General features: G+C 36.9%; 1 long non-coding RNA gene across 12 annotated transcripts in view; it reads left to right on the top strand.

Annotated features, from left to right (window-relative positions):
- The window catches only part of LOC137045543 (uncharacterized), a 407,625-nt gene that overhangs the window by 99,044 nt on the left and 292,957 nt on the right, over nt 1-15,624 (top strand). For all 12 annotated transcript variants that reach the window (XR_010898800.1, XR_010898803.1, XR_010898799.1 and 9 more), the window contains one exon: nt 9,634-9,772. This is a non-coding gene — a long non-coding RNA (uncharacterized lncRNA). The remainder of the gene's footprint in view (nt 1-9,633; nt 9,773-15,624) is intronic.

Below are 15,624 nucleotides of genomic sequence, written 5' to 3'. Positions count from 1 at the left end.
GAAAAAAATGGCGTTTGGGGGTAAAATGTGTGTTATTTTGGCAAGGTTGCCTGCTAAAATGTGCACTCATGGGTCTATATATCACATAAAAGTCGCTTCAACTCGCGGACATAGAAAACAAGTCGCGGGAAAAAAAAGCGGACTTGGCAACACTGTGCAGTTGAGCTCTGTTGACGTCTCTTCGTTGCTCTGATTGGTTGTAGGTCTATCCAATTAAAGTCTTTCCTGGTTCGGTTGAAACACACTCCATAATCACAGCCCAATGGAGCAGTTTCAGACTCATATTCTGACTAGAATTGAGTATGACCACGTCAGGCTTGGTTTTTGGATATTTTAATGCAAAAATATACATAGTGCACATTTTAAATGCTCTTTATAGGTACAATTTAATGGTTTCCACAAAAATTTGAAGCAGCACTGTTTTTAACTGATAATAAAAAGATTGTTAATTGAGGACCAAATCAGCATATTGATTTCCGAAGGATCATGTGACACTGAGGACTGGAGTAATGACTATATATGATTATAAATAAAGGCATCCCTGGTGCGCATAACAAACTATTTTCAAGTACCAATCCAAAGCTTTTGAATGGTAATAAACACATACCTCCCACTTTTTAGGTACATATTTATAGTACAGGGTTAGATCTCTTTTTAGTTTAATTTTTAATGACATGTGAAGGGCAAGCATGGTAACCCATACTGGGAATTTAACCCCTCTAAGTTAATGCACACAAATTAGGACTAGTGAGTAGTGAACGCACACACGCACGCACGCACGCACGCACGCACACACACACACACACACACACACACACACACACACACACACACACACACACACACAGCCATTTTGCAATTGTACCCAGGGAACGGTTGGAGGTTAGGTACCTTGCTCAAGGGCACCAGTTCAGTCATTTCCTGCAGATATTGAGAATCGAACCTACAACCGTGTGGGTCAGTCTTGACTCTCTATATTAGGCCACGGCTGCCTTTTGCTTTCAGAACTGCCTTAATTCTTCATGGCATAGATTCAGCAAGGTGCTTGAAACATTCCTCAGAGATTTTGCTCCATATTGACATGATCGCATCACAATTACTGCAGATTTGTCAGCCGCACGTCCATGATGCGAATCTCATGTTCCACCACATTCCAAAGGTGCTCTATTGAATTGAGATCAAGTTACTGTAGAAGCCATTAGAGTGAAGTGAACTCATTGGCATGTTCAAGAAACCAGTTTGAGATTATTTGAGCTTTATGATATGGTGTGTTATCCTGCTGGTGTAGCTGTCAGAAAAAAAAGTGTACACTGGGGTCATAAAGGCATGGACATGATCAGTAACAATACTCAGTGGCATGTAAATAATGCTCAGTTGGTACTAAGGGACCCAAATAATAATAATAAATAAATAAAAACTTTTTTCCTCACACCATTACACCACCACCACCACCACCACCACCAGCCTGAACCATTGATACAAAACAGGATGGTTCTGCCCATCTGCTTCAGGACTCGACATGTTCTGCATTCAGAGATGCTCTTCTGCAGAGCTCATTTGTGGTTATTCACGAGTGATTATTTGAGTTCTGCTGAAGTTCAAACTGAACATCTGAATGGGGAAGAAAGGTGATTTAACACACAACAATCTCTTGGGATTACAGAGAATGGTCTGAAAAAGAGAAATCGTGAACTGCAGACCTGCCTATAAATTGCCTGAAATACCTTGTTGATGCCAGTGGTGTTCATTTTGTAACCTATTTTTAATTTAGTCTTAGTCTTATGCTAAATGTCCTTGTTAGTTTTAGTCATATTTAGTCATTCAGTTAGTCAAGTTTTAGTCGACTAAAACTCTTGTCATTTTAGTCTAGTTTTAGTCAAAAGAAAACTCAATATTTCTTAGTCAAGTTTTAGTAAAATTTTTTAGTATTTTTTACATAAATTATTTCTGAGATTATTTCTTAAACCATTTCAGTCAAATAGTGTTTCACGCATCTTAAAAACTGGTTAAATTTCATAATTACCAGACAAATTGACAAAATTGAATGCAAAATTCAACTTTGTTAAATGTATCGATTTCGATCAGTATCAATTCATATAGCCTACTGTACATATAAGGGAAAATAAGTTTGCCTTTTTGTTTTTAAGCACTATTTTAAACTTTTCTTGGTTTAAATTATATTTTCCCGCGTTCATAAATATTTTGTGTGTGCTTATATAAGTATAATAAAATAAAAATATTAGGATTCAAGGTATTCATCTTTTAAAATGTCCCATTTAAAGAAATCTAGTCTAGACAGATTTATTTATTAAAGAGCCATACAGGCAGCAAGTGGGTAAACCATGTGATTATAAATGAAAATTGTTATATAAACAGCCACAAAATGACTCTAAATTTAACTCTTTGCCTTGGAATTCTCTATTTAACCTTAATCAATACACTAAATAATATAAATAATACATAGATTAGAAAAGAAAAGGAAAAAATATCTTAAGTGCTCATTAATAGAACATAATTATTGCACAAATAGTTTTTACGACCAAAAGATCTTCTCAAGATCTTCTCAAAATGTTCATTATAGTGTTTACCTGTACAGTGAAGCTGTTCAAATGTATTGACAGCACTGGCTTGAGCTCCATGAGCCACGTAAGCGCGCGGTCCGCGGGGAGATGAACGCAAGTCGCAACTCTGTTATGCAATGGCTCTGGCTTTAACTGTTGTGCCACATTAAGTGCGCCAAAATGCTATTTATTGTTTGAATTTTGTATTAAAACAAAATTTTACTACTTTACTAATTTGGCATGAGATTTATTTGGCCAGAGTGAGAGCGTGAGACAGGGCCTGAAAGCGTGTGCCTTCCACTTGAAGGAATGAATGAAACCGACTGAGCAAATTCATACAGTGTGCGCTGGAAGGTCTGCCGCTTTTGCATGGTTTGTTCTTGCTGTTTGTTAATCATTTGAAACTTAGCAAACTAGCAGCTCCTGTAGTAAGATGAAAATAACTCTGAACTTGAACTCTGTCAAAGAATCTAGCATGCCTAAACTTGAATTAAACAGTATAATAATCGATTAAAAAAGAATTCATACCTTTATGATATTTCGCTGTACTTGCATTGGACCAGCAGTTTGAAAATGGATGGATGATTAAGATGTGGCCACCATCTTTTGCCTAGATGCAGGACTTCAGTAAGCACAACCCACACAGTGCATTATGGGTATTCTCTAGCCATCGAGTGTACATCAGTTGTACACTTGTTATTGCGGTGAATTATGGGATTAAATGAACGTCCACTATGGTTTCGGACACCACTCCAAATGGCTGTCCCCTCAAATGGTGCCTTTTATAAGGGTATAGGGGGCAGTTTCAGACACATCATGTCTACATGCCTAAATACATTGCTGCAATGTAATCAGATGATTAGATATTTGTGTTAACAAACAGTTGAACAGGTATAGCTAATAAAGTGGCCGGTGAGTGTATTATGTACTTGGTGTGTTTTCTTTGAAGAGGCCAGGGATAATCATCAGTGCAAAAATGAACAATAACACATTCATTTACATTGTATGAGATCAAACGATGTGTAAACAAAGCGTTTTTTTCTGCTTTTACATAAAGCAATGGTGTCCAATAGTCTTTTTATGCCTCCTTTAATTTTAAAATCTTCTCATTGAGGCCTTGCAGTACAGCATGGTGTGAAAGAGGAGGATAATGGTAAAAACGCAGGTAAAAGGTCACATTTCATATACCGATTTGGATGGGACTAACATATCTGTGTGTTTTCTAGATGTCTATCTTACAGAACATCATATGCTGTGTTTACATGTGTCACATATGACATATACTATATTATTTACTGATGTTACTTACATTTATTACTAAAAACCCTATTCAAATAAACTTCATATGCATTTATAGCTATTTATGGCTGTTTATATTAAACACACGTATGTGAGCAGACACACCTAGACAAGTTTCTTAGTTATTAAAATGGGCAGTCTTTGCGGTTTCTGTGAGTTATTAATTGTGTTTTTACATTAGATACCATTTATCATAAAATGAAAGCGCACAAGGTTTGTGCACTAACGGTAGATCAGGTAGTCAAAAAACACATGAGAGGCGTTAGAAAAATACAATATCAGCTGGAGACATTTACATTCGGATGGGATTAGATTTCTCAGAGGGCCACTGAGTTAGCCGAAAAACAGTAGGTAATTTGCTCTGGAATTTTACTGAGGTTGTGTGAGAAAAACACAGACATGGCAGGTTTGGATGGGATTCAAATCACAAATCAAACGTCCTCCGGGGAAACTAGTCCCGTCCGAATAGGGCTTAAGCCTGTGAAAAACAAATTCCTCTAACGTACTCCATGAAAACTAGTCCCATCCGAATAGAGCTTTATTTTTTTTAATGCATGTTCATTTAGTTTTGAGTGTGTTCATGCTAATAAACAATGTTTATAATATGCTCTGCTCTTGCAGTGCTTGTATGCTGCTTTTCAAGTGCATACCCACAGTTAAATGATTGCAGGTCATTTGTATGTTGTCAGTGTGTTTGTGTTGTCCTCTGGGCTGAAATAGCATCTGTTTGGCCCTGTTATGTGTATCTGTACAAGGAGCCAGTGTCCAACCATGCCCTGAGAGACTGAAGAATGGTGTCATCAGAAGGTCGAGTCTCTCTCTCTCTCAATTCAGTTTTAGTGTGCCATGACAAAACTGTACATTTATATTGTTAAAACATTTGTAGCTTGGCTCAGGGGTTTTCAATCTTTTAGATGCCACGGACAACCAATATGATCCTTTGTGAGGGACCCCCATTCTAAAATGTGTAATGCATCAGTTTTTTGTAAACACCCTATTTATACACATAAAAAGATTCATATTATATACTATATTTAAAATTATATAATTGTTTTAATAGTTTTTTCTAGTCACTGTATTAATGTATTGTTGCATGCATTATTTATCATTTGTTTATTTAAATTCATGTAATTTTAATTTATTTACATTAATATATATATTTTAATCTAATTTAATCTATTTAATAGATTAATAACTTACAAATATTTTTATTTTATTTTATTCATATTATTTATGTATTTATTTAGATACAATTTATTGCTGTACAAATTTGAATCAAAATTATTATTATTACAGTTTTTCTCTAGCCTTTTACACAGAAAAGTGTCCCCAGACCCCATTTAAAAAAAAAAAAAAAACCTGGCTTAGCTGCATGCATATTGTGCAAAGTGGATTTTACTTATGAGAATAAAGCAAAATGATTTAGACAAAATAGTTTTACATAAATAGTAAATTGTTAATTGGTTAAATGATCCAATAGCCTATACCAGGAGTTTTCAAACTGGTGTCTGGAAGAGAGGGACCAGGAATCCGTGGTCTAAAGTCTTATCCAAGTCTAAAAACAAAAACAACAACAAAAGAAAACTATAATAATAATACAAATAAAATAGTCTAAAAAAAAGTTATAAATTATATCTAAAAAGCTATAAATTATATCTAAAACATGTATTAAAAATAGTTTGTTATTAAACTATTAAATAAATTAGATAAAAATATTAATATAAATAAAACTATTATTAAAATTAAATAAGTAATAAATTAATAATACATTATTATTAATAATATATATGTATGTATGTATGTATGTATGTATGTATGTATGTATATATATACATACATACATACATACATACATACATACATACATACATACATACATACATACATACATACATACATACATACATACATACATACATACATACATACATACATACATACATACATACATACATACATACATACATACATACATACATACATACATACATACATACATACATACATACATACATACATACATACATACATACATACATACATACATACATACATACATACATACATACATACATACATACATACATACATACATACATACATACATACATACATACATACATACATACATATATATATATATATATATATATATATATATATATATATATATATATATATAGGACCAAATCAGCATATTAGAGTGATTTCAAAGGATCATATATTATATGCCTTATACATTTTAGAATGGGGGTTCCTCACACAGGGATGATCATATTTGGGGGTCTGTGGCATCTAAAAGATTGAAAACCTCTGGCCTATGCAATTGCTAATGACAAAAAGTTATTTCAGAGGTAAAGCTTATTAATTGAAGCTTCTTATTAAATATTAATTTAAATAAATTATATTTGAAGATGACACCTTTCTGCCTCAAAATACTATATATTTTTATATATATATATTTTTTTTATTTATTTTTTTGCACTGATTACTCACACACAACAAGACCTGGGAAGGGCTGTATTAAATTAATATTTATTTAATTGGGAAGTTTTCCAAATGTTTGTGTATTGCTCTGCATTCTTTCAGAAAGTGTGACTGCATTTTGTTCTGCCCTGTTCTCTTATGCACAAAGAGACAGTACAACATATCTAGTTAGGAAGTGTTTGTAGGAAGTAATATTGTACAGTTTTGCCATTAAGATTCTTGTTTAAACATAACTTAAACCATAGAAGTGATCACCTGTTTCGTGATAAGCATGCAGCACAACACCATCTGCAGTATGTCACAACAAACCATTATTTTGATGGTACATGTGTTTAATTGATTACACTGAAATGTCTTTGCCTGTTTTTTTTTTTTTTTTCTCTAAACAATTGAACATTTTTTGTCAAGACAGAAGGCATTAAAGTGTTAAAGGAGGAGTTTGATGTGCATGCGCGTAAGGGTGTGGAGGCTTGCGTTAGTGTGTTGAGGGTCCATGCGAGGGCTGAATGACAGGTAGCAGACGGGCAGGTCAGGTAGCATGTGGTGTATGGCAGGTACGTTTCCTGTGTCTAAACAGAAGCGTGTATAAGTGTAGCCCTGGCCCTCTCTGACAGTAAGACACCACGCAGCTGCTGGCTTGATTGAGACATCTGTATGAAGCAGATGGAGTTTGAGAAAGAACTGGGTTTGATGTCTATCACTGACATTTAAGCGACAAAGTACTGCGTTCACTCAGCTGACGCTGGACAGGAGACCACTGTAAGATTGCCTGCTGGACCTTGACTGACTAGGACTGCTGACGGTCTCAAAAATGCCATTTGTTTCATTAAGTTTGTCTTGCTTTATGCAATCATGACTACATTCCACCAATCATAGCAAGAGCAGACTTTCAAAAAGTTAAGCATTTTCTGTGAAAACTAGGCTGTGTAGTGTCGCAAAAGTTGTGGTCGCAAACCTGTCGGCGGGTCTTTTTGTGCATGTTCTAAACTTATTTTGTTGAGGAATTGTGTGGAATTATGCAGAATAGGGGTGGGCGATATGATCAAAATCTTATATCATAATGATGATACCACAATTTGATACCTTAGAAATGTCATAATTCTTAATCATTCATAAATCACCATTTTCAACGCAAAATTAGTTTTTAGATTTAGTAGGTTTGTTTGTTTGTTTGTTTTTTTCTGTTTTCCCAGTTCTTGCATTTCCTTTCTACTAGTCCCTTAGTAATGGACATTTCATAGGATTTAGAAGTGAAGAAAAGGGGATGTCCTGCAGTTATCTAATCCACCAATCACATGGAAGTTGCTTCAATGCATTTAGGGGTGTGGTCCTGGTCAAGACAAGCTCCTGAACTCCAAACTGAATGTCAGAATAGGAAAAAAGGTGATTTCAGCAATTTTGAGTGTGGCATGGTTGCTGGTGCCAGACGGGCCAGTCTGAGTATTTCACAATCTGGTCAGTTACTGGGATTTTCACGCACAACCATTTCTAGGGTTTACAAAGAATGGCGTGAAAAGGGAAAAACATCCAGTATGCGGCAGTCCTGTTGGCGAAAATGACTTGTTGATGCTAGAGGTCAGAGGAGAATGGGCCGACTGATTCAATCTGATAGAAGAGCAACTTTGACTGAAATAACCACTCATTACAACCGAGGTATGCAGCAAAGCATTTGTGAAGGCGGATGGGCCTTGAGGTGGATGGGCTTCAACAGCAGAAGACCCCACCGGGTACCACTCAACTCCACTACAAATAGGAAAAAAAGGCTACAATTTGTCCAAGCTCACCAAAATTGGACAGTTGAAGACTGGAAAAATGTTGCCTGTCTGATGAGTCTTGATTTCTGTTGAGACATTCAGATGGTAGAGTCAGAATTTGGCGTAAACAGAATCAGAACATGGATCCATTCCATCATGCCTTGTTACTACCACTGTGCAGGCTTCTGGTGGTGGAGTAATGGTGTGGGGGATGTTTTCATGGCACACTTTAGGCCCCTTAGTGCCAATTGGGGATTATTTAAATGCCACGGCCTACCTGATCATTGTTTCTGACCATGTCCATCCCTTTATGACCACCATGTACCCATCCTCTGATGGCTACTTCCAGCAGGATAATGCACCATGTCACAAACCTTAAATCATTTAAAATTGGTTTCTTGAACATGACAATGAGTTCACTGTACTAAAATGGCCCCTTCAGTCACCAGATCTCAACCCAACAGAGCATCTTTGGGATGTGGTTGAACGGGAGCTTTGTACCCTGGAAATCTCCATCAACTGCAAGACGCTATCCTATCAATATGGGCCAACATTTCTAAAGAATGCTTTCAGCACCTTGTTGAATCAATTCACATAGAATTAAGGCAGTTCTGAAGGCGAAAGGGGGTCAAACACAGTAGTATGGTGTTCCTAATAATAATACAGTATATATTATATACTGATCCAAACCTTTTAAACCATATGAATGTATGCAATGTAACTTCTTTACGTTACCTGGATCCCAAAAGCACATTAATATTTGGTGTAATGCTGCGTTCACACCGAACGTGAACAGAGCGTCAAATTTGCATCTAGTTTGGATGCTTGAACATTTTGAATCCACTGCCGCGTTTGAAGTGAAAAAAATGGGCATTCAAGGCGCTCAAGGAGTTGCGGCTGGATGATTTCAGGGGTACTTCTGTCTTTCCCTCATCCAAGTTCAGACTTGCCAAGTTCGACTCGGGAGAACGAAAGTCCGGTTCTCTGCTAATGGAATAAGCAGCATCTCGCTCTCACTCCTGTATGTATATTTTAGGCTGAAATAAAAAGAAATATGTCATAAAACACCACTCTGTCTCTTTTCATTTTCATAAAAAAATATTAAACATATTATAGCCACACAAATGTGGTTCAGGCAACGTATACCTTCATTATCTTCACTGCATGTATATTTATAACAAATGAAATATAAAACAAAACCATGGCTTTTTTTTGTGTACATATAAAAAAAAAAAAAAAAAAAATAATATAATCACGTCCATCGCATTTCAGGACCTCCAGACGCATGTCAACTCATCTTTACATTAACTTAACACTCGCTCCAGACGCTCTATTCGCGTTCAGTGTGAACACAATCAGAGCGCTATGAATGTCATCCACATTTATACAATTTTTATTCTTTACAGTCTATTATTTAGTTTTATTTTCATAAAAAAATATGTACAGATCATCATTATTAGTTAATGTATTTAAATAATGAATTGTTTGTTACTAAGATGTATTTTTCTGTTTTTGTTTTTGTTTTTTTGTAGGTTTAAAAAAAGGCTTTCCAAGTACCCTGTGAAACCTGCTTAAGTCCCCTCTGGTGTACATATACCCCTGGTTGGGAATCACTGACGTAATGGACAAACAAGTACAAACCTTTCCGATATCCACACCAAATTTTCACAGGTGTGTATTTGTGTCCTCTGTGTTTGTTATTTATTTACAGAACAGTTTGATTTGTCAATTTTTTTTCAAGTGTGAGAATCTCTCTCTCTCTCTCTCTCTCTCTCTCTCTCTCTCTCTCTCTCTCTCTCTCTCTCTCTCTCTCTCTCTCTCTCTCTCTCTCTCTCTCTCTCAGCGCTGCTGTAAATAAATAAAAGGTTCTGGTGATACAGCAGGTCTCAGATGTGAAAAAGCCACAACTCTCACATCAGATCTGGATTTGTCTCTCTCACCAGGGAGTGCAAACACACAGTTGCAGCCTTCCAAAACATAAACACTCTTCCTCAATTTTCCTCACTCTTTGTCTTTTCTTTTGCCCCCTTTGCCTTATTAGTCGCCATTCCTTGCTGTGTTGGCCAAGCAGGCCGTGATTCCTAATGAACACGCGGAAGACCCCCGGGCAGCACTTAAACTTTAAAATGTCTATTATTAGGATCGCTAAAACACCACTGGTGACCTTGCAGAAATGTAGAAACGTGCCTCTTTCTCGATATCTCTACTTTTATTCCAACGCGAGGACTGAGAGCAGGTGTGGATTGGCGAGCAATCTAATGTCCAACGGCTGAGCTTGCTTTTGGTTGCCATAGCATTGGGATTATTAAGAGATCCAGTGGCTGCCTGGTTCCTCTTTTATGATTCTCAGACTGAATAAAAATTTAAAAGGCCATTAAACACCATTACCCCCTCCATCGCAGGTGTCACTGCCAGCGATGCAGAGTGAAGTAGCTTATTTTTCTATTAGGCGGAGAGAGAAAAAGAGAGAGGGAGGCTGATTGTAAGACCAGTGCAAATGAATCTTTGCTCTAGAATGGCCAAACGGTCAGACTCTAATTAGCCTGCCCTGCTCCTCTTTATCTAATGGAGCTTTGAGCGTTGAAAAGGGTAAGCCTTTCCAAACACCCAAATGGCTTATATTAGTCTTGCTTGGCTCAATGGGAGTTTGACCATCCTTGAGTGTGTGAAGGGCAAATGGGGGTTTTGAGTCTAAACATGAAGGAGAATGACCACAATGAACAACTAGCAGAAACATGAATGGTGATTTTGAAACATTTGCTTTTGTAAACCCTAGGGTTGCTTTGGTACTGGGAAAAAAAACCTGCATGTATATATATATATTTCAAACAGTAAAATATCATGATTACGTTAATCTTACTTGTTATGCTGCTGTTCCGAAGTTCATGTTGTGCGGCAATGTTACCCAAACTGATGCGATTCTAACAGATGTGACAACAGAGAAACAAGATGAATCAAACAGATAAGACTCACTCTATACAATAATTGTGACAAATAAGAGAATATATATATATATATATATATATATATATATATATATATATATATATATATATATATATATATATATATATATATGATGTTAGTACTCCTGTGTGTGTTTAACCGTTCTGTTTTTGTGTTTTCAGTGTTGAGTATTGTAGCCAATCATATCTGTTGAGAATGTGTAAGTAAAGGCCAATCAGATGTTTAAGTTGCTCTGAATCCATTCAACACAGCTAAACACACTGGAGTTCTGTTTAAAGCAAGCTTATAGAGTTCAGGCAAAGCATGTTCGCGAATGTAAATAAGAAATTAATTGTGCAATGTTGTCAGATTAATTGATTGAGTTTTCGCTCAGTCAGTAATGTGGTAGTCTCAGCCTCAGACATCAAAAATGTGGTATCAAAACACAGTATTTTTACTTTTACAGTACTCGTTCAGGAGATGCGTAATAGCACCCCCTACCTTTATAACAGTGATAACATGGAAAGCCTTAAAAACAAGTGGGTAATCCAGCACCCATTCATTTTGGTGTCACTTTGACAGCTAATAACGTTACATCTGAGGCGTTTAAAGACACAATTTGTTATTTTTTTTTATTTCTAAAGAAACACGACAATGTATACAAGGCTCCATTACCTTGTATCTTACACCATCTACTCGTAGAAGATGTTTTTGTAAAAAATAGGCTAACGATTGCGTCATAATCACTTGACTCTCTGTCACACAGTAGAACATTTACCGTATAGACAGGAGGAGAAGCTCGCAGGCACGCACTGGCGTTACATTTTAAAATAAATAAATACTATGCAAAATGACAAAATAATTAATCAGAATAATGACCAAAAGTTGCTCCTGTTCATGCTCTTCATCTTTGCAAGATTCTGGGATTCAGATTTCACTTTGCACAACTACTAGAAGACTTACAACTGTCAGAAGGGTTGCTCACGTCACATCTGCATCGTAAAGCTCAGTCTGAGGCTGCTCAGCCATCAGGAAGTGAGTGCTTCTAATTGACTTCACTTTTCTCCATTGAAGTCTATGGTGTCACTGTGTCCATTTATTTTACTGCGGTAAAAACTCATAAATGGCAGGGAAAGAGTTAAACGGTCCACCTGTGGAACTAAGCCATCCTGATGCTAAAGAAGAAAGCCGTCGTGTTTACAATTATGACAATGAATGCTTACCAGGATCATCATGATGCTGGATTTTTAAAAGTATGTGATGTTTGCAGCTCCTTTGTTACAGTAAACTTGCACAACATTCTTGAATGGATAATGTATTAGATGCACGCCGGTCTGTTTCCATAGGGACATCGATTTTGCATTATCACTCCCCTAAACAAGACGAACTCTGATTGGTTTAATGTGATTACATGTCAGTCAAGCATCCTCTTGGTTATTCCTTGGCCAACGAAAACTAGTCAAGACCCTCTGCCATCGGTCTGAAGGTCTGGCTAAGCAAGGCTAGTAAGGTGGCTGCGCTGAGCTTCAGTGATTATAATGGGAACGCTCTTTGCTCGCTTTTTGTATGTTATATACATATTTGTCATGCTAGTAACTGCACATTTCATCCTTTTTTTTAATGATTGAATATGAAACTGCTAAGATTGACAGTGATAAATGGACAAGACATGATACATATGTCAAAATCGATCTGTGCGTTAAGTCTTGGAGCGTACATTCAAAATAATAGATCTCCCACTTGTTATGTGTAATGTGCTGCTTTTAATAAGAGGATTGCACTTTTTGTATAATTCAATAATAGTTCAATCAAGCGTAGTCGCTTATGGTATCGTTTTAGTGTCGATACGAGGTATTAGATTCTGGTATCCCTTCCGAAGCCAAAATTGTGGTGTCAAGCCAACTCTTTCATGATCCTTTTTCTTTTAGATTTTGAAGTGTGCCTAATTAATGGCAGTCTGAATTCCAGAGTGCATATTTTTGCTGTTAATTTAAATGTTGATTCAGCTGATATGAGTAGCAATTTCACACAAACTATCTTCAGGGTTGTAGCTAAAATTCACACGGCTTGATTCATTTGGTACAGAAGTTTATTGTATTGTATGTAACTTTTAGAAGTTTTGAATAGTTCACTTTATTTCCTTTGATTAACTGCTCATCAGTGAGACTCGTGTTCTTGTTGATGCAGGTGAGCAATGGCTTGGACCTGCAGAGTTAGCTGGATGTCTCGTTCTCTTGGCTTCAGCCTGGAAAAGTGCTGATCGTGGAAGGGGTGCTGGAGGAGCTCTCTCTTGGGCAGATGGTGGGAAGACAGGAGGAGTAGTCACCCTGCTGCTTAGCCAACAGGGACACACACACAGACGCATTCACATACGGCACACCCACACAGGAAACATTAGAACAACGATTTGTCATAGTCTTTCATTTCGACGGAGGAGTTCTTTTGTTGTTGGAAATAAGCCGTGTGAGTTTATTATTATCTTCCTCTGAGTCAGTACGTTTAGGAGTTCAGCAAACACCTCTTACGATGGTGACGGACCACTCGTCTTTCTCTAACTGTCCACAAGCTATTTATGAAGAGTTATTTATGAAGAGTTACTCTCAAACTAGCCATCAAAGTTTTCTTGTTTATTTTGACAGCTTTTATGATGCCAAGACAAAAGAAGCAAACAACACAGCTTGCATAGCCGGACTCGGCAATAAGGAATGTTTTTAGACATAGACTGATCTATCAAACAGGCTGATATTCTTTTTTTGCTGTTGTTGTTGCTGGCCCAGTTTGTCACACTTGTCCTTTACTGGCAAAAAATGTGTGTGTGTGTGTGTGTGTGTGTGTGTGTGTGTGTGTGTGTGTGTGTGTGTGTGTGTGCGCGCACATGCGTGTGTTTCTGTTACATTACAGCAGTAAATTCCCTGATATTATGGCAATTAAAATAAACATAATAAAATGAGTGTATACTGTATACACAACAATTTAAACTAGTACACCACATACATAATATCTGGATTGTTTTTTTTTTTTTTTTTTTTTTTTTGCTATACTGTAACTTTAAAGAGTAAGAGAGAAACGTTTGCTGGCATAAAAGGCTTAACTCATGATCCACAAATATGTAATTGTTGGAACGTAAACACTGGGAAGTGACAGTTCAGTTAACTGGCCCCAAACTCTCTCACACTGGCCTGTATCCTCATCATTGTGCTTTGCCTAGAGAGATCTGATTCAAACATTCTTGACAACAAACGGCGAGGGATGCATATTGTAGCTGTCTTGTCTGTTAGACTAGTGGTATCAGGAGGGGCGTCTTCATATTTGAGATCCCTGTAGCTAAGCTTACGCATTTGACTCCGTTCCACGTAACCCAACATGCTGTTCGACACTATCCATCCGCTCCCATATGGTAAACCTGAGCTGCGGCTTTGTCAGCTTCCAGGTTTTTTTTTTTCTTTCTTTCTTTTTGTCAGCCTTAAAAACAGACAAACACAGTGAGAGGTGGGCTAATTACCACAGGCCTTCCTGTAATTACTCTTCCAGAGCAGCAGACAGGTTGGGTACAGACAGATCTGCTGTCTCTCTTACATGCTTATCTGCTGCTCACCAGACAGCTCACAAGTTCTACGTGGATTTGAGGTTCAGCCCGTCCAATGAGTTGAGAGTCAGGAGTTGTCAAACATGGTTATGGTGACATTCCGGTCTTCACACTCTTGTGTGCCAGTGATTGGCCATGGTTTGTATAGCGGTAATTCAGCAGAGAACTATTTCACTTATTTAAAAAAAAAAAAAAGTTCAAGTTCAAGTCCCTTAGCAAATTCCCCAGAAAATGCTTTTAGAGTTTCATCTGGAAGAAAGTAATGTGAGAATGTCCTGAAATTGTGTCCTTTGTAAAGGTTATAGGCAGTACTTTGAACAATAACTGTCAGCGCTGGGATGAAGAAGTTATTTGAGTCATTAAGCTGCAGATGGCATAGCCATTCATCGGCTGATAGTAATGAAGGATGCTTGGAGTTATTTGTATCTGCATGTAAACTGTTTTGTTAAAAGTAGGCGAGTTTTGCTAGCCTGATACATTTATGTATCCCATAGGGAACACTGGCCCACTAAGATGACATGGCTGCTCTACATAATTATAATGGGAAGGTGCTTGTAAACTCATTAATATTTCTGTGAATTTAAAATGTATATCATGTTATCACTCCTGTCATACTTGAGTGAGGTAAGTTTAAGTCTAGTGTGAATTGTAAGGTTTTTTTATTGTCAATTTAAAGTGGTGGTTTACTTTTTTTTTTTTTTTTTTTTTTTTTTTTTTTGAGAATAGACAATGTTATTTTTAAAAACAGTTAGTCTTCTCATAGTCTTTGGCCCCGTCTACACAAAGCCAGAGCTTTCCCAATACAATCTTTTCTTTCATTTCAAGAAATATATGCATACACATGAAATCACTGAAACCGACTCAAGACGATGTAGTATACATGCCAGACCAGTGTGCGTACAGACCACCACTGTAATTCTGCCAAACAAAAACACTAAAAATGGAGAAGAGGAGTTGTGGCTAGAAGGGGTATAGCAGTGGTGGGAGGTGA

The sequence above is a fragment of the Pseudorasbora parva genome, chromosome 17, assembly GCF_024679245.1.
Source record: "Pseudorasbora parva isolate DD20220531a chromosome 17, ASM2467924v1, whole genome shotgun sequence".
NCBI lineage: Eukaryota > Metazoa > Chordata > Actinopteri > Cypriniformes > Gobionidae > Pseudorasbora > Pseudorasbora parva.
This window is presented reverse-complemented; position numbering and strand designations above follow the sequence as displayed.